A 26526-nucleotide genomic window follows, 5' to 3' on the forward strand; every position below is an offset into this window, starting at 1 on the left:
AAGAGTTTGGAAGTCTACCATCTTCTTGAATTTTTTGGAATAATCTGTGAAGGATAGGGTTGGTCATCATTAAATGCTTTGTAAAATTCTCTTGAGAAACTGTCTGGTCCAGGGCTTTTGTTGGTCAGAAACTTTTTGATTACTAACTCAATTTCATCTGCTGTTATTGGTCTGTTCAAGCTTTATGGAAGACTATGTTTTTCTAGAAATTTGTCCATTTCACCTAGGTTTTCAAATTTCTTGGCATATTGTTCTTCGCAATTTCTTCCAATCCTTTGCATTTCTGTGGTGTCAGTTGTAATCACTCCTCTTTCATTTCTGATTGTGTTTTTTTGGGTCCTCTTTGTTTTTTTTTTTTTCTTAATGAGAGTGCTTAAAGGCTTGTCAATTATGTTTATCTTTTCAAAGAACCAGCTCCTGGATTTATTGGTCCTTGAATTGTTCTTTTAGTCTCTCTGTCATTTAATTGTGCTCTGATCTTAGCAATTTTCTTTTTTTACTTGCTCTGGGCTGTTTTTGTTCTTCTTCTTCCAGTTCTTGTAGACATAGGATTAGGCTGTTTATTTGACATATTTCTATCACTTTTAGGTAGGCCTGTATCACTATGAACTTCTCTCTCAGGACTGACTTTGCTGAGTCCCATAAGTTTTGGGTTGTTGTGAGTTCATTTTCATTTGCTTCTAGAAACTTCATGATTTCATCCTTGATCTCATTATTAATTCATTCATTGTTTAACAACATGTAATTCAATCTCCATGAATTGGAATATTTTTTATTTTTTTCCTTTTAGTGGTTTCTAGTTTTAGTCCCTTGTGGTCAGAGAAAATGCTTTATATGATTTCAATTTTCTTGAATTTGTTGAGGCTTGTTTTGTGTCCTATCATGTGGTCTATCTTTGGAAATGTTTGATGTGCATTTGAAAAGAATGTGTATTTACCTTCTTTTGGATGAAAGTCTCTCTACATGTATCAGTTAATTCCATTTGATCTAGGGCATTGTTCAATACTGCAATATACTTGTTGATTTTTTTTTGGAAGATCCATCCATTTTTGACAGTGGGGTGTTAAAATCCCCTACTATGATTGTGTTTCTGTCAATATCTTTCTTGAAGTCCTCTAAGATTTTCTTTATGTATTTGGGTGCTCCTATGTTGGGTATATATATATTGACACTGTTTATATCTTCTTGATGGATTCTTCCCTTTGAGTATTATGAAGTGACTTTCTGGGTCTCTTTTTATGGCTTTTTTTTTTGAAGTCTATTTTGTGTGATATGAGTATTGCTACCCCAGCTTTTTTTTTCCTGCCCATTTGATCGGAACATTGTTTCCAAAGCTTCACTTTCAGTCTGTGTAGGTCTTTTTTTTTTTTTTTTTTGAGGTGGGTTTCCTATAAGCAGGATATGTGTGAATCATGATTTCTCATCCATTCAGCTATTCTATGTCTTTTGATTGGGACATTTAATTCATTCACGTTTAAGGTTATTATTGATAGGTACTTATTCATTACCATTTTTCATACCTGTGTTCCTCTCTCCCTCACTGTTTTTCTTTCTTTTCTTAAAGCAAACCTTTTGCATCTCTTGCAGCACTTGTTTGAGGAGGTGTATTCTTTGAGATTCCTTTTGTCTGGAAAATTTTTTATTTGGCCTTCCATTTTAATTGAGAGATTTTCTGGGTAAAGTAGCCTTGGTTGCAGGCCTCTGGTTTTCATTACTTGGGATATTCCTTGCCAATATCTTTTGGCTTGGGGCATTTCCATTGAGAAGTCAGCTGCTAGCCTTATCAGGGATCCCTTGTATGTTACTTCCAGTTTCTCCTTTGCTGCATTTAAGATTCTCTTTTTTCTTGGAGTTTTGCCATTTTAATTATGATGTGTCTTGAAGTGGGCCTCTTTGGGTTCCTCTTGATAGGGACTCTCTGTGTTTCCTGGATTTGTGTGACTCTTTCTCTTATCCGAATAAGAAAGCTTTCCATCATTACTTTTTTAAACAGGTTTTCTATCCCTTGCTCTTCTTCTTCTTGCATCTCTATTGTATGGATATTATTACATTTCATATTGTTCTGAAGTTGCCTTAACCCCTCTTTGTACTTTCTGAGTTTTTTTCTTGCTCTTTCTTGGTGCTTTTTTCTAATTTGTCCTCCAGCTCACTGGTGCAATCCTCTGCTTCATCTAGCCTGCTTTTGATTTCTTCTGCTGTGTTCTTCAGTTCAGAAATTGTATTGTTCATTTCCTCTTGGCCCTTGTTGATTATTTCTATTTCCTTTTTCATGTTGATATAGTTTGTAGTGAGTTCATTGTAGTTTCCCTGTAGTTTCTGGTAATTCTCTGTGAGCTCATTGAGCTTCCTGGTAACCATAGCTTTGAACTCAATATCTGATAGTTGAGTTGCCTCTCTTTCTCAGAACATTCTTTCTGAGGCTTACTCCTTTCCTTTCATTTGGGGATTGTTTCTTTGTCTTCCCATTGTTTGTGAGATTCTTCTTGTTAGTTTCTGCTTCTTAAGTTAGCTTCTGACTCCTGGGGTTTCTGGTGTGAACTTCTATGTTAGAAGACCTGTGAGGTTCAGTGAGGCTTCTCTCTCGCTCTTGTTCATTCGTTTGTGCTGGGTTATTTCTCCACCATTTAGCTGTGTTTCTAGATCAGTCCAGGGTTGAGGTTAGTGTGTCTTCCACTCCTTCCTTCATCTTCTTCAGTTATTATCTCTTGGTGGTTCCTTTGTTGGTAGGTTTACTCTTCCAACAGGTATATGATGTTCATAGCTCCCACCTACTCTATTTTTGTGATCAATCAGAGAAGTAAGGCAAAATGAATTAAGGCAGCAGGAGTTTATTCTATAAAATTTAAAGTACCAACCCATAGAGAACACATAGGAAGTCCTTGGGATATCATGGTGTTAACTGTGATGTTTCACCCACCTAACCACTTTTTAGAAAGAGTAGAAAAAAGATAAGACTCCTGTTATGAGGGAAAGCATTGTGAGTTGGATCTAGAAAGCAGTGAGCTTGTGGGAGGTGAGATTATGAAATACAGTGAGTAAAGGATATAAAATAGGTGTGGTGTGTGAGAGAATACTGTTAACCACAACTGTAATAAGGTTCCAGAAACAGTGAAGTGAGCTAAGATCTGGGAGGGGTACTATTTAGTATTTACAATTGTATGGAACAGTAATTATTTATAATGGTAATGGAGCAATAGTCATATGAGAGATTCTATATCATCTGAATAACAAGAGTGAGAAGTACACGACCTAGAGATATGTGCTATTGGAACACAAATGAAGTGAAAGAAGAAAAATTAAAAATACACTATGAAAGAGAAAACAAGGAAAATCAGTTAAACAATGCAATTTAACAAACAGTGAAGAAGACTAAACATAAATAAGAGAAATAAAAAATAACCAATAAAATAAAAGATGTAAAGGTAATGAAAAATAATAATATTACAAATATACAATAACTTTCAAGTTTTCTGAAATAGCAAAGTGAAACTTGTCTCACTGTCTTAGTTGCTGGGATGACCCCTCTTTGGGTCTGATTCTGGTCTTTCCATAGCTCCAGGTTTTATTGGTTTACTTTTAGGGATAAAAAAAGAAGGAAAGAAAGGCCTACTTACACCATACACAAAAATAAATTCAAGGTGGATAAAAGATTTAAATATAAAGCATGACACCATTAAAGTCCTAGAGAAGAACATAGGCAGGAAAATCTCAGATATTTCACACAGCAACATTTTTACAGATATGTCCCCTAGAGCAAGGGACATAAAGAAAAAACAAATGGGATCTCATCAAAATAAAAAGCTTTTGCATTGCTAAAGAAAACAATATTAAAATGAAAAGAGAACCAAATGTATGGGAAAACATATTTGCCAATGATACGCAGACAAGGGTCTAATCTCCAAAATATATAAAGAACTTACACAACTCTACTCTAAGAAGACAAACAACCCAATTAAAAAATGGGCAAAGGACTTGAACAGACACCTCTCCAAAGAGGCCATACAGAGGGTCAAGAGACACATGAAAGATGCTCAATATCACTAGCTATCAGAGGGATTCAAATTAAAACCACAGTAAGATACCACTTCACCCTGGTGAGAATGGCCATCATAAACAAAGCAACAATCAACAAGTGTTGGAGAGGTTGTGGAGAAAAGGGGACCCTAGTGCACTGTTGGTGAGATTACAAACTGGTACCACCACTGTGGAAAACAGCATGGAATTTTCTCAGAAAACTAAAAATGGATCTGCCTTTTAACCCAGCAATTCCACTGCTAGGATTATATCCTAAGAGCCCCGAAACACCAATCCAAAAGAACCTTTGCACCCCAATGTTCATAGCAGCACAATTTACAATAGCCAAGTGCTGAAAGCAACCTAGGTGCCCATCAGTAAATGAATGGATCAAAACACTATGGTACATTTACACAATGGAATTCTATGCAGCAGAAAGAAAGAAGGAGCTCCTACCTTTTGTGACAACATGGATGGAACTGGAAAAAGCATTATGCTAAGTGAAATAAGCCAGGCAGTGAAAGACAAATACCATATGATCTCACCTTTAACAGGAACCTAAACAACAAAACAAACAAGCAAAATATAACCAAAGACACTGAAATTGAGAATAGGCTGACAGTGACCAGATGGGAGAGGGGAGGGAATTTCAGAGGAATTTCAGGAGAAAAGGGGAAGGGTTTACAGGAATAAATATAAAGGACACATGGACAAAATCTAGCAGGGGTGGAAATGGGAAGGAGGAGGGGAGGGCTGGGTGGATAAGCTGGGATGGGAGTAAAAGACAGAAAACTGTACTTGAACAATGATTAAAATAAAATAAAAAATAAAAAAAGGAAGGAAGGAAGAAGGAATATCTAAAAAATCTTCCTGCTGGCTTTAAACCAACAAGTGAGTACTGCCGATCTTCCTGGCTACAGCAGGCTGAGGGGGGATTGGTTTAGATTTTCTCCCTTCCTGTGGTTTTGTGAGGGTGGGGGCCAGGTCTGAGCCACACTCTTCACAGTTGCCCAGCCTGCAGCCCAGTTCCTCAGTTCACTGCTGGGCCCCCAGTGCCCTTTTGGCACCCAGCCTATTACTTCAGTTTGCCAGTTGTGCTGTCCTTGAGGTGCATCAATTAGGTGCAACTCACACACCACCTTCTTGCTTTTTGCTGTCCTAGATGCTAGGGACTCTCGAAGTCTCTTCAGAGTTTGTCTCCCTTACTGAGTTAAATCTTTCTGGGGATTGCTGACTGTCTGAGCCCTGCTGCTTTCCTCTGCGGGGGCATCTCTGCCTTTCTCTTAGTGAGCCAGTCATTCCCGTGGGGCTGGGGCACCATCGTGGCTGCTCAGGTGGACACCAGTGCGTGCCTCCTCTGCTGCTACACCATGGGTGATGGAGTCAGGTGCATTCTACCCCCAGAGCTATGGGCATGAGCACTGTGCTTCCTCTGCTGCAGGAGGAGTGCAGTCAAGGGGCAGTGATGTCAGGTTCCTGCCCGCTTCTGCTGCTGTGGTGGCAGCTGTGGCGGGGTGGGGGGAGGCCGAGTCAGTGCACACCACTGGGGTCATGGGCATGGTTGGGTGCCCTTTGCCGCTGCAGCTGGGGGTAGGGGTACAGCCATGGTCCTAGCAGCAGAGGTTGACCCACGGCTGAGGCTACAGAGGCTGCACAACAGCAACCCGGGGCAGCAGGAATGGCTACTGTGGGAGAATTCCCTAAACAGCCACGAGTGCCTCTTTTTTTTTTCCATTTGAGAAATTCCTCCTATTCAAGCCTGCTGGTCCAAACAAGTGCCTGGCCTCTTACACAACCCAACTTTCCAACCAGACCAGGGACTATCCATGTCAGGGTCCATCACAGCCCAACTCTTTCCAGCCAGCCTCCACAGTCTAAATGGATGCACACCACCTCTGTGTGTTGGCCACTTTGTCTGTATTCACCCCAGTGAATTCAAGCAACCAGGTCCATCCTGGTTGCTGCTCAAACCTCCTTGTTTGTCAGGGAAGGGAGCCATTGACCTGGCTCTCTCCCAAGAATCCTGTGGCAGACCGGGTGGGCACCAGGCCTGAGCCTGCAGCTGCCCTGGTCCTGGCAATGGTCCCAGGGACCTTATTGTCCCAAAGCACTCTCCTTACTGTTTGATTTTTTCAATGTCCTCTACGGTTTTGGGCTCCAACCTTCATATATGCTGGGATACCATTGGCTGTACACTCTGTTCCTCAGAAGACCACCAGCTGGGTATTCCATCCATGCGCTCGCTCAGTCATTTTGAATGTGACGACCATACAGTACACATGCTCAGTCAGTGTCCCACCTTTGCTTTTGTCCATGTGTCTTATACATGACCCTAAAAACCTTTTCACCTTTCACCCCCATTGTCTTCTCCAACCTCCCCTCTGGTTACTGTCAGTTTGTTCTTAATTTCACTGTCCCTGGTTATGTTTTGTTTGCTTGTTTTGTTGATAAGGTTCCACTTATAGGTGAGATCATACGGTTTTTGTCTTTCACTTCCTGGCTTATTTCACTTAGCATAGTGATCTCCAGATCCATCCATGTGACAGTCCCAAAGGGTAAGAGCTCCTTTTTTCTTTCTGCTGCATCCATTCTTCCCCTCCCACTCCCTGCTGAAAATCCTTGATGTGATGTCCATTTTTTCTGGTTCTGTTCCTGTTCTAGTTGTTTGCTTAGTTTTAGTTTTTGTTTTTTAGCTTCAGTTGTTGATAGTTTGTTGTCATTTTACTGTTCACATTTTTTTATCTTCTTCTATTTCTTAGATAAATCCCTTTAACATTTCACATAATAAGGGCTTGGTGATAATTAACTCCTTTAACTTGGCCTTATCTGGGTAGCACTTTATCTGCCCTTCCATTCTAAATGATAACTTTGCTGGATAGAGTAATCTTGGATGTAGGTTCTTCCCTCTCAGGACTTGAAATACTTCTTGACAGCCCCTTCTTGCCTGTAAGGTTTCTTTTGAGAAATCAGCTGATAGCCTTATGGGTACTCCTTTGTAGGTAACTGTCCCCTTTCTTCTTGCTACTTTTAAGACTGTCTCTTTATCTTCAATCTCAGGTAACTTAATGATGATGTGCCTTGGTGTGTTCCTCCTTGGGTCCAGTTTCTTTGGGACTCTGAGCTTCCTGGACTTGCTGGAAGTCCATTTCCTTTGCCATATTGGGGGAGTTTCTGCTCATTATTGTTCAAATAAGTTTTCAACTTCTTGCTCTTCTTCTTCTGGCACATCTATGATTCTAATGTTACAGCATTTAATGTTGTCCCAGAGTTTCCTAAGCCTCTCCTCATTTTTTTAAATTCTTGTTTCTTCTTTGTGTTCCAGTTGGATGTTTATTTCTTACTTTGGTTTATTTGAGCCCTGGTTTCCTTCCTTTCACTGTTGGTTCCCTGTATATTTTGCTTTATTTAACTTTGGGTAACCTTCATTTGTTTCTTCATTTTGCAACCGAGATCAATCAGTTCTGTGAACATCCTGATTACCACTGTTTTGAACTCTGCATCAGATAGGTTGGCTATCTCCTCATTGCTTAGCTTTTTTTTCTGGAGATTTGATCTGTTCTTTCATTTGTGTCATATTTCTTTGTCTTGGTGCACCTGTTCTGTTGTAAGGGGATGGGACCATAGATTTTCACCGAGAGGAAGCAACCATCTTTGCTGTATTGTGGTACTGCCTGTGGTGGAGAGGTCAGAGAGGGAACACTGCAGCTCTGTTGCTCTGCTCTAACCCCGCTTTTCAATGAACTCACATGTGAGACTGGGAGTTTCTCCCTCCTGGCAATCCCCTCAGTAGTTTACAGCTAGCTTGGAGTCTAGTTTCCCATTCAGCCAGCCCTGCTTACCCTAGTGGTCACTCCATTGCTGCTGAGTTGTTTGGCTGCCTGTCTCTTTATCTGCCCCTCCTACTGGTCTGGATGAATGTTTTCTTTAACTCCTTGCTTGTCAGAGTTCCACACAGTTTGATTTTCTGTCACTTCTGCTTGTTTATTGTTTTTAGATTGGTTGTTATCCCTCTTTTGGTTGTGCAAGGAAGTGAAGCATTTCTACCTATGCCTCCATGTTGTTTGAATCCTCCTCCCCCTTTTTTCCTTTGTTTTCCTTGCCCTAGGAGATATGTTGGCAAAAATATTGCTATGAGAGGGACCTGAAATTTTACTACTATGTTTTCTTCTAAGATTTTTATGGTTTTGCAACTTAATATTAAGTCTTTTATCCATTTCAAGTTTATTCTTGTGTGTGGTGTGTTGTGATCTGGTTCATTTTTTGCATGTATCTGTCCAATTTTTGCATCATAATTTATTGAAGAGACTCTTTACTCCATTGTATGGTTTTACCTCCTTTGTCAAATATTAATTGACTATAAAGGCATAGGTTTATTTCTGGGATCTCTGCTTTGTTTGATTGATCTATATGTCTGTTCATATGGCAGTACCAGGCTATTTTGATTACAGTAGCCTTGTAATATAGTTTGATATCAGGTAGTGTGATACCTCCAACTTTTCTTTTTCTCAAGATTGCTGAGGCTATTCAGGGTCTTTTTTTGGTTCCAAATAAATTTTTGGAATATTTGTTTTAGATCTATGAAATATGTCATTGGGTTTTTAAGTAGGAATTGTGTTGAATCTATAGATTACTTTGGGTATTATGGACATTTTAACAATGTAAATTCTTCCAATTCATGAACATAATATATGCTTCCACTTATTTGTATCTACCTCAATGTCCTACAGTTTTCTGAGTACAGGTTTTTTTATCTCCTTGGTTACATTTATTTCCAGGTACTTTCTATTTTTGTTTTTATTGCAATAGTAAATGAGAAGTTTTCTTAGTTTCTCTTTCTGAAAGTTCATTACTAGCATATCAAAATGTGACCAATTTCTGAATATTAATTTTGTGTCTTGCTACTTTGCCAAATTCATTTATTAGATCTAGTAGTTTTTGGTGGAGTCTTAAGGGTTTCTTTGTACAATAACATGTCATCCATGAGAAATGACAGTTTGACTTCCAGCTTTCCAATGTGGATATCTCTTGTTTCTTCTTGTCTGATTGCTATGGCTAGGACTTACAGTACTATGGTTAATAAGAGTGGTGAAAGTGCACATCTTTGTCTTGTTTCTGATTTTAAGGGAAATGCTTTTAGATTTTTCCCATTGAGTAAGACATTGGCTGTAGGTTTGTCATAAATGGCCTTTATTATGTTCAGGTGTATTCTCTCTATTCCCTAAATAACACTTTGTTGAGTGTTTTTATCATAAATAGGTGCTGGACTTTATCAAATGCTGTTTTTGCACATATTAATATGATCATGTGATTTTCCCCCCTTCATTTGGTTTGTGTGATATATCATGTTTATTGATTTGCAAATATTGCACCAACCTTGCACCTGCAGAATAAATCCCACTTGATTATGGTATATGACCTTTTTAATGTATTGCTGGATCTGGTTTGCTAAATTTTGTTGAGAATTTTAGCATCTATGTTCATCAGGGATATTGGCCTATGGCTTTCTTTTTGCTGTATCTTTACCTGGTTTTGGAATTAGGATAATATTGGCCTCATGAAAAGAGTTTGCTAGTCTTCTCTCTTCTTGAATTTTTTGCTTTGAGGATAGTAGTTAGTTCTTTGAATGTTTGGTAAAATTCACCCATGAAGTCACCCAATCTAGGACCTCTGTTTGATGAAAGTTATTTTAAAAAATTTCGACTTCAATTTCATTAGTTGTCATTGGTGTCTCCAGGTTTTCTGATTCTTGCTGATTCAGTTTTGGATGATTGTATGTTTCTGGGAATTTATCCATTTCACCCAGGTTGTCCAATTTGTTGGCATATAGTTGTTCATAGTAATTTTTTACAATCTTTTGTACTTCTATGATGTCAGTTGTTACTCCTCTTTTTTTGTTTTTATTTGCATATTTAGAGCCTCTGTCTTTTTTTTCTTGATCAGCCTGGTTAAAATCTTATGAATCTTGTTTATCTTTTCAAAGAAATAGCTCTTGGTTTCATTGATCTTTTGTATTTTTTAAATTCTCTATGTCATTCATTTCTACTCTGATCTTTATTATTTCCTTCTTTCTACATACTCTGGGTCTTGTTTGTTGTTCCTTCTAAAGTTTTTTTTAAAGGTATATGGTTATATCATTTATTTGAGATTTTTCTTGCTTCTTGTAGTAGGTCTATAATGTTATGAACTTCCTTCTCAGGACTGCTTCTGTTACAGGGTGCAGCCAAGAGGGGGGACCCCAAATAGGCATTTGAAATGGGGTCCAGAACTCAAGGTGTCCAGAAGATTTTAAGGTGTCTTCACCCCTTCCCCCACAGGTGTGAGTTGGGGGAAGGGACACACAGAGCAAGAACATGCAGGGCAGCTTTGCAGCTAATCCATGGCATGGTCATTTAGCATACCTATAGCCTTTGACTGGTCACTTAAATATGCTAAATAGCTATGGCCATGCTCAAGGCCAGGGGGATGGAAAGGGATCTCCCCCTAAGATGGGACTGGGGGGCAGGTCCCCTGAGTTACAGCGCCTGCGTAGGAGCTCGGAGAAAATTAGCTCCATGACATGGGGTGACACCTGCCCAGACCCACGATGGCGACCAGAAAAGCTGGAGAAGACAGCAGATTGAGGGCAAGTGTGCCCAAGTGCAGGAGGAGTTGGAAATGGGGCTGCAGAAGATTGGCGTGGGGGATTTAAACCCAGACACAGCAGCCATTGAGAGAGAACCACGCAGCCTGGACAGAATGGGGACTCTCCCTTCCCGCAGCCCTGAGAGAGAGAGAACCACACAGCTTTAGCAGAGTGAAGACTCTCGTGACCCTGAGAGAGAGAACCACACGGCTCTGGCAGAGTGGGGACCCCCACAGCTTTAGAAGGGGGAACCACCACCTGGTTTTAGCAGAGATCCCAGCAACTCAGCGGAGGGTGCTGGGAACCCAGGGAGGTCTCCCAGTCGAGATGGAGTACTAACTGGGAAGAACCAGAGGACTGCCTGAGCCATGGACTTCTATTTCCTTTCCTGAGATACAGTACTCTGGACTGGGCAAAAGGGGAAGGAAGGAAGGACTGTGTGTTTGTGGGTGTTTTTAGGGACTTCAGGATTTTTGATAAAGACATTAGGTCACTACTTGAAGTTTGTATAGCATTAAATAAACATTTCCTTTCCTTTTCACGAATCTCTGGCATTGAGAGACGTCTTTCCTCGGGCGGCGGACATAATGGACCCGGGCCCTTCTTTCAATAATAGTATATTGTCCCAGGCCCCCCTTGTTTCTTCTGTAACACTTCTGTTGTTTCCCATAGATTTGGAGGCTGTGTGTTTATTTTCTTTCTTTCTAGGTAATATTCTGTTTCTTCCTTGATCTCATTATTGATCCATTCATCTTTAATAAAAAAGCTATTTAGCCTTTATGTGTTTGAACAATTTTTGTTATTGTTGTTCAAGTACAGCTGTCTCCATTTTCACCCCACCACTACCCCGTGCCCCACCCATTCTCACTTCCCACCCTTGAACCTACCTCCTTTGGCTTTATCCATGCGTCCATTTATACATGTTACTTTATGGCCCTTTCCCTGTTATCCCCTATTATCCTTCTTTCCCTACTCTCTGGTGACCATCAGTTTGTTCTTTATTTCAATGTCTCTGATTGTATTTTGCTTGTTTATTTGTTGATTAGGTTCCACTTATAGGGAGATAATCTATAGGGTACATATCTTTCATCACCTGGCTTATTTCACTTGGCATAATGCTCTCCAGTTTCATCTATGCTGTCATGAAAGGTAGGAGCTCCTTCTTTCTTTCTGCTGCATAGTATTCTATTGTGTAAATGTACCACAGTTTTTTGATCCATGCATTTACTGATGGGCACTTAGGCTGCTTCCAGCATATGACTATTGTAAATTGCGCTGCTATGAACATTGGGGTGCATAGGTTCTTTTGAATTGGTATTTCATGATCCTTAGGGTATAATCCCAGCAGTGGTATTTCTGGGTTAAAAGATAATTCCATCTTTAGTTTTCTGAGGAAATTCCATACTGTTTTCCACAGTGGCTGCACCAGTCTGCATTCCCACCAACAGTGCAATAGGGTTCTGTTTTCTTGGCAACCTCTCCAACACTTGTTGTTTGGTGATTTGTTGATAATGGCCATTCTCACTGGTGTGTGTTTGAATAATTTTCAGGGTTTTTTTTTATTGTAGCTGATTTATAGTTTTATACCATTGTGGTTTGAAAAGATGCTTAATATGATTTCAATATTCTTGAGTTTGTTAAGACTTATTTTGTGTCCTAATATATAGTCTATCTTTGAGAATATTTTATATACATTTAGACGAATGTATTTTCTGCTGCTTTGGGATGAAATGTTCTGTAAATATAATTAAATCCATTTGAAACAATGTGTCATTTAAGGCTACTACTTCCATGTTGATTTTTTTTGTCTGGATAATCTATTAATTGATGACAGTAAGGTGTTACAGTCTTCTACTATGATTGTCCTGCTGACAATATCTCCCTTAAAGTCCACCAAGATTTTTTCTATATATTTAGGTGCTCCTATGTTGTGAGCATATATGTATACATGTATTATATTTTCTTGTTGGATCAGCCCCTTTAGTATTATGCAGTGACCTCCTTCGCCTCTTGTTATGGACTTTGTTTTGAAGTCTGTTTTGTCAGATATAAGTATTGTTACCTCAGCTTTTTTTATTTTCCTTTGCATGGAATATTTTTTTCATCCCTTCACTTTCACTCTGTGGATCTTTTGTTCTGAAGTGGGTCTCTTGTAGACAGCATCTATATGGGTCATGTTTTCTCACCTGTGCTGCTTTTAATATTATTTATTTGTTTTTAACCTTTGCCATTTTAATTATGATGCATCTTGGTATGGCCTTTTTGGGTACATATTGACTGGGACTCTCTGTGCTTCCCAAAGTTGTATGACTCTTTCCTTCATCTGGTGAGGGAAGTTATTCCTCCATTTTTTCTTCAAACAGGTTCTCTGTCCCTTGCTCCTTCTCTTCTCCTTTTGGTACCTTTATGATGAGAATGCTGTTATGCTTGATGTTATCCCAGAGGTCCCTTAGACTTTCCTCACTTTAAAATTCTCTTATCTTTTCGATGTTCTGCTTGGGTGCTTACCATTATCTTTTCCTCTAAATTGCTGATTCAGTCTTTTGCTTCAACTTCTGCTGTTAATTCCTTCTAGTGTATTCTTTATTTCAGATATTATATTTTTCATTTCTGATTGGTTCTTCTTTTATAGTTTCCATGTCTTTTATAATGTAAACTATCTCATTATGTTCTCACTAAGATTATGCATTCTTCTCCTAAGGTACTTGAGTATTCTTATAATCATTGTTTTGAACTCTGCATGTGGTATTTTGGTTGCCTCCATTTCATTTAATTCTCTTTTTGGTGGGGATTTCTCTCATTCTTTTGGGGCATATTTCTTTGTTTCCTCATTTTGTCTCTGTTTATTAGGTAGATCTTCTGTGACTCCCAAATTTGTTATGAAGGCTTTATGGTGATAGTGTCTTTTTGGGATCAGTGGTACAGTCTTCCAGATCACCTGAGCTTTGTGCTCCAGGAATGTTTTTTGTGGGTTATGTGCACCCATCCTATTGTAGTTAAGACTTTAATATGTTGGCCCTTTCATGGGTAGATTCAACCCTTCAGGCTTGCTGACTATAGGGGTAAACCTTGATCAGCATATATGATACACTATGCTGATAGGGCCGCCCCCTGAGGTGGAGTTGTTCCCAACAGAATTTGGTGCCTGCCAAAATCCTCTTTTGGGTGTACCATTGTGTGGCTCATTGGGTTGAGCTCTGCTTTGGTCTGAAGGCCACCACTGGTTCTGTTTGATTTCGGTTCCCTTGGGTGGGTTTTGGTTATGGGTTGATGTCATATGTATGTGTAACCAGCTTTGGGTTACTTGGCTGGAGCTACCATGCCATTAATCATCACTGTTTGTGTTTATGTCCACTGGACCTAGGTTTGCTTAGGAGGGGCCATTCTGTGTATGAGGGTTGGCTTCCTCCATCTTAGAGTTGGGGGCAGATCTGTAAAATGACCAAGGCTCCCTGAGTTTCACCTCTGTCTATCAGTTACTCCACCTCCCTCTGAGGTTGCCTGGTCTTTCTCCAGATCATTCTGAAGAAAGCCTGTAGCATGAGTCCAAGCTAACTATGATCCACAGCCATTTCCACAAGTTTCAAGTCTGGGATGGCAAGACAGTGTTAGGAGGAGTGTTGATGGGTTGCCTAATTGGAGATCATGCAGTCAGGCACTCAATGAAGGGAAATTAGCCCCTGTTCTAACATCAAAACACTCAGTCTTGGTCAGAGTTTCCAACTCTAGTTTACCCTGGAGGGACTCACTGCAGGTTAAGTTTGCCAGCCATCTTCTCTGCAGGAGCAAGTTCAGCCACCCTGGCCTTAGGAGGTTAGATTAAAAGAGTCTCCAGTTGGGGGTGATGCCAGCTCAACCCACAGGAGGAGGCTAAGTACTTCATCTAGGTCCCAGACAATAGCCTCCTAGGGTCTCACACTTCAAATATCCCAGCACTAAGCCACTGTCCCTTCACTCATGGAACTGAGCCCACAGGGCAGGGTATCTGGGACTTGACAGGGCTGATCCAAACAGTCTCCTGTTGGGGTGGTGTCTGCAAGTTTGCAGGAAGGAGGCAGGCAATTATTCCTCTTCCCTGGGGTAGTGTGGACTAAACTCTCAAGGGAGATTAGATTCCCTGCCTCCCAGCAATGTGGCCATATACCTCAGAACTCATGCATTTGGTTCCCAGAGAAAAGCTTCTCCTGGAGACATGGTACAATAGTCCCATCTTTGCACAGGACTCTGGTCCACCTGCACCACTGAACTCAGCAGGGTGGAGCCAGCCAATTGATTCAACAGGTGGGGTGGGGGAGCCAGCTGTGCACTTGAGATGGAGGAGACCAGCTCTCTTTCCCAAGCCACATAGTTTTGTCACTGTCTTAGTCTCTGCCAAAAGCCTCCTCAGAAAAAGAGGGCCCCTTAAAGTCACTACTGGTTACAGACAGAAGGCCCCTCCACAAGGACATGACTACAACAGAGTGGCCTCACAAGCAGTTGGGGACTGGGCAGTGTACTCCCCAGATGGTGCTATAACAGTAGGAGTGCTTGTCCCTGGGAAAGTGGGGTCTGGGTCTCCCAGGCAGACTGATTTTTACCCCAGATGTTATGCAGCCTCCTCATATAATCTCTGTTGCTCTGGGTTGGATGTTCCTGGGTGGAGTTGAAATGCCCAGGTCCCTTGGGGGAGGGAGTTTTGCAGCCATAATATCCCTCTGGTTTCTCAGTCACTGCTGCACTTGGGTTCAGGGACTAGCTTTTTCTGCATTTCTGCTCTTTTTATCAGTCTCTGTGTGGCTTCTCCCCAAAGTTCTTGGTTTTTATATTTCAGTTCAGCTAGCCTTCAGTTGGTTATTCAGGTTGATTGCTCTATAACTTAGTTGTAATCTAATTTGGGGCATGAACAGGTGGGTTCACCTTCTACCTACTCTGCAGCCATCTTGGAACCCCTATGATTTTAATTTTAAAATTTTTGTTGTTTTTTTTTTTCAGTGAAACTACTAGCGTCCCTACTGTGGGTATCAACCACCTCAAATTCTTTTTTTGTAAATAGGAGAAGCATGTGTGAGTTTGTGTGCTCAGTTTTAAGACTAATTTATTTATCTTTGTAATAGCTCTATTAGAAGTGGGGAGAGAGCCCTGGCTGGCATAGCTCAGTGGATTGAGCATGGGCTGTGAACCAAAGTGTCGCAGGTTCAATTCCCAGTCAGGGTACATGCCTGGGTTGCAGGCCATGAGCCCCAGCAATCGCACATTGATGTTTCTCTCTCTCTATTTCCCTCCTTTCCCTCTCTAAAAATAGATAAAATCTTTTAAAAAAAGAAGTGGGGAGAGAGTTATCTTCATGTTCTGTAACATAAAACTGAAAACAAAATTGATTAATCAGTTACTAAGTTCACAAAGAGTCTTAGGGAAGCTGTGTAGTAGTGCAGGGGGAGTGGTTCGGCAAGGTGTCTGAGGGTGTAGTGGGTGGATCATGTAGTAACAACTACACCAGACAGGTGACCTTGTACAACTTACTTAACCTTACTTTTATCAACAAAACTGAAATAATTGTTGTGTCTATGGTTCTGTTATATGACTAGCCAAAGAGATCATGGTTTGAAAATGTTTTGTAAACTGGAAATTACTATATTCCTGTATATAATTATTATATATGTACATATAAACAACACATTATTATTAAAATCAGACTGAAATTATTTCATTTCAGAAAGGGCAGATGCATTTTCTAAATTAGGTAAAATAAGCTTTTTCTCTAAACTCCTTGACATAATAAAATAGATTTTTAAAAATAATTTTTAATAAAATTCTTATTCAAGAAAGAGCTATTTAAAAACAAACCTCAAATATCTGCATCAAAACATTGTTATAAGAGTAAAGCACATTTTATGAACCTGAATAGATTTTAGATTAACACTAGTGTTTCAAAGATGTATGGGATGAGATCACATTGCTGAAAAATATATTACCTTCTTTTCCAAGGAATAATATTGTCCTTTTTACTTTTTCCCTTAGCTTATGAAGTAAATATTGGAGAGGTTCTTTCTCCTTTATAAGCCAGGAAATTTAAGAAGCTCTCAAAGAGAAGCCCAGCAATTTGATGGGCTGAGCCAAGGCCTCCCAGTAGCTGGAAGTCCCGAGGCATAGTAAGATTATGTTCAGTACTTCTTGTCTGTAGCTTTACCTGAAGTTGTGAGTATTCTGCTGTTCCTCAGAAAGTCCTTCCAACTTTCTAGGAAACTACCCCAATAAAATAATTCAAAATATGGACAAGATTTACACACAAGGATAGTTATCTTAGTATTGTTTAGAATAGCAACACTGGAAGAATGTTTAAATATATTTTGTGTGTGCATATGGCAATCTTCAATACAGTATTCTCAAAGCATGTTTATTTATTTATTTATTCATTCATTTTAATTATTTTAGTTCAGTTACAGTTGTCTGCATTTTCTCCCACCCCTCCCCCATCACAGCCAAACCCACCTCCCTCCCTTGCTTCCACCCTTCCCCTTGGTTTTGTCCATATGCCCTTTATAATAGTTCTTAAAAACCCTTCTCCCCACTGTCCCCTCCCCCCTCCCCTCTGGCTATTGTTAGATTGTTCTTAATTTTAATGTCTCTCGTTATATTTTGTTCACTTTTTTCTTTTGTTGATTATATTCCAGTTAAAGCTGAGATCATATGGTATTTGTCCCTCACTGCCTCGCTTATTTCATTTAGCATAATGTTCTCCAGTTCCATCCATGCTGTTGCAAAAGGTATAAGCTCCTTCTTTCTTTTTGCTGTGTAGAATTCTATTGTGTAAATGTACCATAGGTTTTTGATCCAGTCATTTGCTGATGGGCACTTGGGTTTCTTCCAGCATTTGGCTATTGTAAATTGTGCTGCTATGAACATTGGGGTGCATAGGCTCTTTTGGATTGGTGTTTCAGGGCTCTTGGGGTATATCAAAGGATGTTTATTAATATTGGAAACTATGGTACAATGTTAGATGAAAGGGTAAAATATAAAATCATAAATTTAATGGTTTTGATTTTATAAATGTATTTGTGCACAGAAAAAGAATATTAAAAGAAAACATCTCCAAATGGAAATCCCTTTTGACCTGGGAATTCCACTGCTGGGATTATATCCTAAGAACCTATGCACTTCAATGTTTATAGCAGCAAAGTTCATAACAGCTAAGTGTTGGAAGCAACCTAAGTGTCCATCAGTAAATGAATGGATCGAAAAACTATGGTACATTTACACAATGGAATACTATGCAGCAGAAAGAAAGAAGGAGCTCCTACCCTTTTGACAGCATGGATGGAACTGGAGAGCATTATGCTAAGTGAAATAAGCCAGGTGATGAAAGACAAAGACCATATGATCTCACCTTTAAGTGGAACTTAATCAACAAAACAAACAAGCAAGCAAAATATAACCAGAGACATTGAAATTAAAAACAATCTGACAGTAACCAGAGGGGAGGTGAGAGAGTATTATAGGGAGAAAGGGGAAAGTGTTTTTAGGAACAACTATAAAGGACACATGGACAAAACCAGGGGGCATTGAAATCAGTGGAGGGAAGTGGGGGTGGCTGGGGTTGGGGGGAGTGATGAGGGGTAAATGCAGACAACTGTGCTTGAACAACAATAAAATAATTTAAAAAAGAAAACATGTCCAATAATAACTATGGCTAGCTCCTAGTGATGGAAATGAGAAAAAATATATTTCCTCTCGTACTTTGCTGTATTTTATGCATTTCTATAACAATAATATATTCTAATTAGAAAAAAACCCTTTTTTATTAAGAAAGTGTTTTCATTGATCTGAGTTCTGTTCTGACTCAGCAACAAATCACAGCAATAAATAAGAACTTATTTCTTTATCTCCAAGTTACCTTTACTTTTTCTTTTAAGAAAATGATCCAGTTTCTGGTATAACTTCTGCCAGGCTATGCCTTGTGCCTGTTACTAACCCTGCATGGTGATATGCCTGTTCAGCAGGACTCAATGTCAAGAGAGAGGCAGGTAAAGGAATTTTGCTCAATTAAATTCACATTTTATCTGCACAAATGCACAAATACCTGCTGGTTTTGAAAATACTTATTAATCTGGTGCTCTCCCAGTCACATGTTTAGGCATTTTATGTTCAGTAATTTGGTCTGAACTTGGATGGAGACATCTAGGGCCATGGTTTGAAATTTCTTTCTTTTTGAAAGTTGTGTCCAGTTAAACATTTCTCAAATGTGTTAATTCTTCTCTGAATAGATTAGCAAAACTCTCTTTGAGTTGTTAATTTTAAAAAGTATCTAATGAGAATGTTCTGTATGCCAAATTCTATGCCAAGAACCTTGGATATGCAAAGAACTGTGCTGAGATCCCTACCTTCCAGCCAAACAGCAATACTTCCTTCTTGCTTCATATACTGATATGAGGGAAGTCACTGTTATGGTCAGGGGCCTCAGAGATGAGAGGTGCAGGAAGGAACACAGGGCTTGGCCACTGATGACCTTCATGTAGGGAGTGGAGGTAGCATATGTTCATGTCACATAGACTGAGTGAAACATGTAGTATGAAAATGCTTTGTAAAGTACAATATAGATTTTGGGTGACATAATCATCATCATTATTTTGCACAAGGCATTGGATCCTGAGGGACAGTCTTAGTAGGGGTGGAAAATAAAAGGAACATGGTATCTATTGCAGAAAGTGCTGGATGACACTGAAAGTTTCTTGAAGTAAAATCTGGGGCCACTGGATGAGGAATGAAGTTAGCTCATTTCTTCTTTCACTCTGGCCTCTGACTGAAACAGCTATTCCTACCCTTGACAACTCCCATACCCCCAACTTTTTCCCAGCACAAAATGAGTTTGCCAAAGAAGCTAGAATGTGCTGTTTGACCTTTCCACTTACTCAAATTCTCTTCACAGCTTCCATACAACTTCACCCAAAGCACAAGTGTATGGCAAAGTTGCTCATCCCATTATCAACATCAAAGGAAATACAGAAGACTATCTTCCCCAATATGTTTTACGCTCCATCCATGTATCTATCCATCCAACTGTCTCTATACATCCATCATCTATCTATATACACAAGCATATGTGTACTGTGTATGTATATAATATATAATATACAATAACTATATTATATTATTGAATATATTATAGTATATTTGTTTATAGAAATATATTTGTGTCATATACATTTGAATTATATAGTACTGAATATATTATATAACATTTGTATTATATTAAACATATTATCTAAAATACATATATATTATAATATAGTTTTATATATGTATTTATGTTATATAAATATATTTGTATAGATATAAGTTATATATTATATAATATATAATGATTATATATTTATATTCTCCATTTATATTTTTCATAAGGTTGAGATTTCTGTCTTTGTTGTTGTGTGTGGTTCATGATGTTATTTCATATATATCTTTCACTTTTATCAGTATTGTAAGTTGATATTGGACAGTTAGCAGTAGCTTGCTGCAGTTGTTGGTAAATGCTGAACTGTCTATGATCTTGTGGACCTACTATCAATACAAATAATGTTTGCTCAGGACCTGGAATTGTTTTGTGTTTATTTGTTTGCTCTTTAGAGTCTTTGGTAAGAATCACTCAGAGAATAAAATTACCTTTCTCTTAACAGCTACCTGGTCATAGACATTTCAACTTGATCTGATTTGGTGTACCAGGGAGAGGTAATTGGTTTTGTTGACTAGGTTCCTGTTAAAGGTGAGATCATATGGTATTCGTCCCACACTGCCTGGCTTATTTCACTTAGCATAATGCTCTCCAGTTCCATCCATGCTGTTACAAAGGGTAGGAGCTCCTTCTTTCTGTTGTGTAGTATTCCATTGTGTAAATGTACCATAGATTTTTGATCCTTTCATTTACTGATGGGCATTTAGGTTGCTTCCATGACTTGACTATTGTAAATTGTGCTACTATGAACATTGGGGTGCATAAGTTCTTTTGAATTTGTGTTTCAGGGTTCTTAGGATATAATCCTAGCAGTGGAATTGCCAGGTCAAAAGGCAGTTCCATTTTTAGTTTTCTGAGGAAATTCCATACCGTTTTCCACAGTGGCTGCACCAGCCTGCATTCCTACCAACAGTGCACTAGGGTTCTCTTTTCTCCACATCTTCTCCAACACTTGTTTGTTGATTTGTTTATGATGGCCATTCTCACCAGGGTGAAGTGGTATCTCATTGTGGTTTTAATTTACATCTCTCTGATAGCCAGTGATGCTGAGCATCTTTTCATATGTCTGTTGGCCCTCTGTATGTCCTCCTTGGAGAAGTGTCTGTTCAAGTCTTTTGCCCCTTTTTTAATTTTTTTTGTCTTCCTGGAGTGGAGTTGTGTGAGTTCTTTACATATTTTGGAAGTCAAACCCCTGTCTGAGGTATCATTGGCAAATATGTTTTCCCAAACAGTTGGTTATTTTTCCATTTTAATGGTGTTTTCTTTAGCCATGCAGAAGCTTTTTATTTTTATGAGATCCCATTTGTTTATTCTTTCCTTATGTTCCTTGCTCTAGGGGATGTATCAGTGAAGATGTTGCTACGTGGAATGTCTGAGATTTTCCTGCCTATGGTGTCCTCTAGGACTTTAATGGTGTCATGACTTATATTTAAATCTTTTATCCACTTTGAATTTATTTGTGTGTATGGTATGATCTCACCTTTAACGGGAACCTAATCAACAAAACGAACAAGCAAGCAAAATATAACCAAAGATATTGAAATTGAGAACAGGCTGACAGTGACCAGAGGGGAGAGGGCAGGGGATTATAGAAGAAAAGAGTGAAGGATTTTCAGAAACTACTGTAAAAGACACATGGATGATAACAAGGGGAGATGGAAACAGGGGAGGGAGATAGGGAGGGGGTAATGGTGAGGGGTGGGGGGGGGAAGGCAGAAAACTGTACTTGAACAACAATAAAAAATGTTTAAAAACAATAAATAAAGCACATTGTAAAATTGCAAAAAAATAAAAATAAAAGAAGTAATTGGGCTTCAAAGTCTAAGTTATGATCAGTGGACTCTCAACTAAAATCAAGTAGATTGAAATTTTCTTTATGTTCCCCCCAAAACATATTTTCATTGATTTTAGAGGAAGAGGAAGGAAGGGAGAGAAACATCGATACAAGAAAGAAGCATCAATTGGTTACCCACCCCTCATACATGCCCAGACTGAGTATCAAACCCACAACCTAAGTGTATGCCTTGATCAGGAATCAGACCCACAACATTTGGGTTATGGGATAATGCTCCAAATGAGACACACTGACCAGAGCAGAAAATTTGTGATTAAATGTTTAACAGCAATTGACCTTAAGAAGTATATACTTTTGATACCTCATTCCTCTTTAATGTCTCTTCAAGCTATCTGTTGATCACTTACTCCAAGAAAGGATCTTGGTTATACTGCAGAACTAGAAACAATATTGGCCTGAAGGTGCAAATAGCCTGTATGTATGTGTATGTCTAAATAGCCATATCTGTTTCAGGGTATATGTGTGTCTGGGTGCAATCATTTGTGTACATGTATGTGAAAGAGAGAGAACATATCCAGGTAGACAGATAAATTAACTTCTTCAACATGATATGCCAAGGTAAATGTTGAGGTAAGCACAATGCAGTGAGGGGACACACTGGAGGGTCTCTGGGCCCAGTTGTGGAGGTTATAAGGGAAGGCTTCCACCTGGAGTGACACACCTAAGCTGAGACTTGAAGGATGACTAAGATTATCCAGACAAAGTGTAGGAAAAATGAAGGTATTGCATTCACAAGGAAAAGTGTATTAAAAACCCAAGTTGAGACTGTTTTGGCATAAAGGTAGCTTTGAGTATGGAGCACGAAGGCCCATGAGAGTCAAAAAGGAGGAGATAAGCAGAGACCAGATCATGCCTCCTGTGCCACATAAAAGAAAAAGGCCCCATACCACATTCCACCTCTCACCCTCTGCTGCAATAATAATCCCTGGAATATTTTTCTGTCTTATATTCCTCATAAAACCTGAAAGTCCTCAAACTTAGTCTACCGTATTTCTTCCTCCTCCATGTAATCATTATGCAACACACACACACACACACACACACACACACACACACACACCTTGATTTTGGTAGGTGTGGGATAGAAGGGGTAAGCTTGAGACCTCGCTGTTCACTGAAACGGTAGTCTTTTATGAACAAGGAGTGGTTCTACCTCCCACTTATAAAACACTTATACACAGTGAGGCATTTTAATAAGTGCCACATCCACTCTTCTGTTAATGCACAAACACAAAACTTATCTTCTGCAGCCAACAGCCAATGGTTTAGATTCCAGATTCAGGTGAGTTGATGTAAAAGGTGTGATGGGTCTGTCAGGATGGATATCCAAATAAGCAATTTCTTATGAATGTGGGACAGTGATGGGAAAATACACAACATGATGAAAAATGCCCAAGATAGCATCAGAAATGACCTAATAAAAGGGGAATTGAGGCAGAAGTAATTAGGATCCCAGATTTTGCTAAATTTAATATAACTAGCCAAGTAAGAGAAGTCATTATTGAGAAAATGTTTAAGTCCAGCCAAAAGTTTAGATGATGGAAAATTTTAGTTGAGACATAAAATTTTACAATGCAGGATTGTGGAATGATGAATGTCTTCCATATTTAAAGAATGCAACTCTATAGACCATCCTTTAGCATTATCCTGAAATCTTATACTTTTGATTGAAATCATAAAATCTAACTTAGAGATCCTAAATCTAACTTAGTGTAGATAAACCCACACTTTTTACTACCCCAACAACTAGTATTCTCATTTTTTTTCTATCTTTAATTTAATTAAATGGGTCTTGGTCAAACTAAAATGTTGTTTGTGAACTTTTTATAGAAAACTTTTAAAAAAAATTTTAAAAAATCATTTAAGAGCTTACACATTAAATTATTTTCAGGGTGTATAAAATCAGCCCCAAACTTAGCCATAGTGCTTGGGAGAATGACCAATGAGTATGATTTGGTGTTGCCTACCTGAAAGGGCTAGAAGTTAACTGAGGACAGTTTCTAGTGCAGCCCATGTGAATAGTTTTATGATCCATCATGTGCTGATTTGGAGAAGAGTGGTGATTAAGGAGGAAGAAAGTCAGCTGGGGACAGGTTAGATTTGAATCTTGGCTGGGGTCCTCTCCAGATGTCACCCCATTCATTTCTATCTTGTCTGCTTCACTTACATCTCTTTCCTGACTAAGCCAGAATCTCAAACACTCACATAATTGCATGGGGCTAGATGTTGAGAGAGTGCTGAGGTTTGGAATTACCAACGCCAAGATATGTCACACTAGAGAGCACTGTGCACCATGAACAAGAAACCCAAAGGAATCAAAAAGTAATAAAATAACAATTGTGGTTAGGAGGTGTTGCACAGATCCAAATTTCCATGATATGCTAACTACTAACAATGTTTCCCAAAACACATTTATCCTAATAGGAAGAAATAAATTACATAGTTTTAAATTAGTTGAGTTTGTTTCAATGAGCATTTATAGAGATCCTCTAATATTTGAGGCACTGTGAAAATGGAATAAAAAGATGTATTACACATGGAAACATTGGTGACAAGTCTTTCTCTTCCCATATCCAACACAAACTGAATGACATTTCTAAAAAATGAAAAAACATCAAGGATTACCAGCTCTGAGCCAGGCACTGTGCTAGATTCTACAACTAGGATATTTATTAAGACAAAGGTCTTATTCTTGATCTATACAGCTATATTCATAGGCTGTCTACTTTCTTCTGCTCCTTTATCAAGAACAGAAACTCTCAGGATCAAAAGAGTCTTCATTCAGTACAGAAATAAAACTCTGAAAGATGGTAAATCTTGGTTTAGTTATTTGGGAAAGTCATCATGAGAAAGCATGGGCCTTCTAGAAATGGATAGACAAGACAGAGAAAAGTTTCTCACTCACTTCTTTAGCATTAAACTCTATGTTATGACATGTATATTCTGATTTGACAAACTTTTACCTTCTGTGGCTATTTTATTCCCATGTATTTGAAATAGGGCTAAGATTCAGCATATAAAAATACAGAAAAAAGTAGTTCACTTTCAGATAAGATTGAATTTCAAATAAATTATTCATTCTTTACCTGAAATTCAAACTTAAGTAAGTGTTCTGAATTTTATCTGGTAAGCTAATTAGAAATAAGCTCTATATGTGTAGAGATTATATTCCCAGTTATGCTGGGGAGTACCCATTTTTAAGTCTCAGAAAGTTCTCTGCTTAAAGTTGTCTCTGGATACCTGAGTTAACTTAGCCTTACTATTCAAAACTGGTTTTGTTTTTATCAATCTTTGAATTAAACCAAAAATTTTTATCTGTTTCTTTGATGAATTTTATTAGCTCTTTTGAGTTTTTAGCTAGCTAAATGTCTCTCATAGCTTTTTAATTCTCATTTGGCCTCTATCAGATTAATAATTTCATTCTTGATCTAATATTATAAAAATATTGGTATTTGTTTTTTGTCAGTTTTAAATTATTTTATTGTTGTTCAATTACAGTTGTCTGCATTCCCCCCACAGACCCCCTTACTCCAGCCAAACCCTCTTACCTCCCTTGTTTCCACCTTCCCCCTTGGTTTTGTCCATGTGTCCTTTACAGTTGTTCCTGAATGCCCTTCCCCGCCTTTTTCCCTTCGCACCTCCCCTGTGGTCACTGTCAGATTGTTCTTAATTTCAATGTCTCTTGTTATATTTTGCTTCCTTTTTTCTTTTGTTGATTATGTTCCAGTTAAAGGTGAGATCATATGGCATTTCTCCCTCATCTCTGGGTTTATTTCACTTAGCATAGTGCTGTCCAGTTCCATATATGCTGTCGCAAAGGGGAGGAACTCCTTCTTTCTCTCTGCTGTGTAGTATTCCATTGTGTAAATGTACCATGGACCCACTCATTTACTGATGGGCATTTAGGTTGCTTCCATGACTTGACTATTGTAAATTGTGCTTCTATGAACATTGGGGTGCATAGGTTCTTTTGGATTGGTGTTTCAGGATTCTTAAAATATAATCCCAACGGTGGAATTGACAGGTCAAAAGGAAGTTTCATTTTTAGTTTTCTGAGGAAATTCCATACCGTTTTCCATAGAGGGTGCACCAGCTTGCATTCCCACCAACAGTGCACTAGGGTTCTCTTTTCTCCACATACTTTTGAACAATTGTTTGTTGATTTGTTTATGATAGCCATTCTCACCAGGGTGAAGTGGTATCTCATTGCGGTTTTAATTTGCATCTCTCTGATGGCTAGTGATGCTGAGCATCTTGTCATATGTCTGTGGACCCTCTATATGTCCTCCTTGGAGAAGTGTCTGTTCAAGGCTTTTGTCCATTTTTTAATTGGGTGTTTTGTCTTCCTAAAATGGAGTCGTGTGAGTTCTTTTTTATTTTGGAGATCAAACCCTTGTCTGAGGTATCACTGGAAAATATGTTTTCCTATATAGTTGGTTCTCTTTTCATTTTAATGGTGTTTTCTTTAGCCATGCATAAGCTTTTCAATTTGATGAGGTCCCATTTGTTTATTCTTTCATTTATGTCCCTTGCTTTAGGGAATATGTCAGTAAAGATGTTGCTACGTGGAATGTCTGAGATTTTCCTGCCAATGTTTTCCTCTAGGACTTTAATGGCGTCGTGACTGATATTTAAATCGTTTATCCTCCTTGAATTTATTTTTGTGTATGGTGTAAGTTGGTGATTGAATTTCATTTCTTTTTTTGCATGTAGCTTTTCAGATGTCCCAACACCATTTTTTGAAGAGGCTAGTTTTACTCCACTTTATAATTCTCCCCTGTTTGTCAAATATTAATTGACCATAGAGACTTTGGTTTATTTCTGGGGTCTCTG

The sequence above is a fragment of the Phyllostomus hastatus genome, unplaced genomic scaffold, assembly GCF_019186645.2.
Source record: "Phyllostomus hastatus isolate PE091 unplaced genomic scaffold, TTU_PhHast_1.1 phas_contig_37, whole genome shotgun sequence".
Lineage (NCBI taxonomy): Eukaryota > Metazoa > Chordata > Mammalia > Chiroptera > Phyllostomidae > Phyllostomus > Phyllostomus hastatus.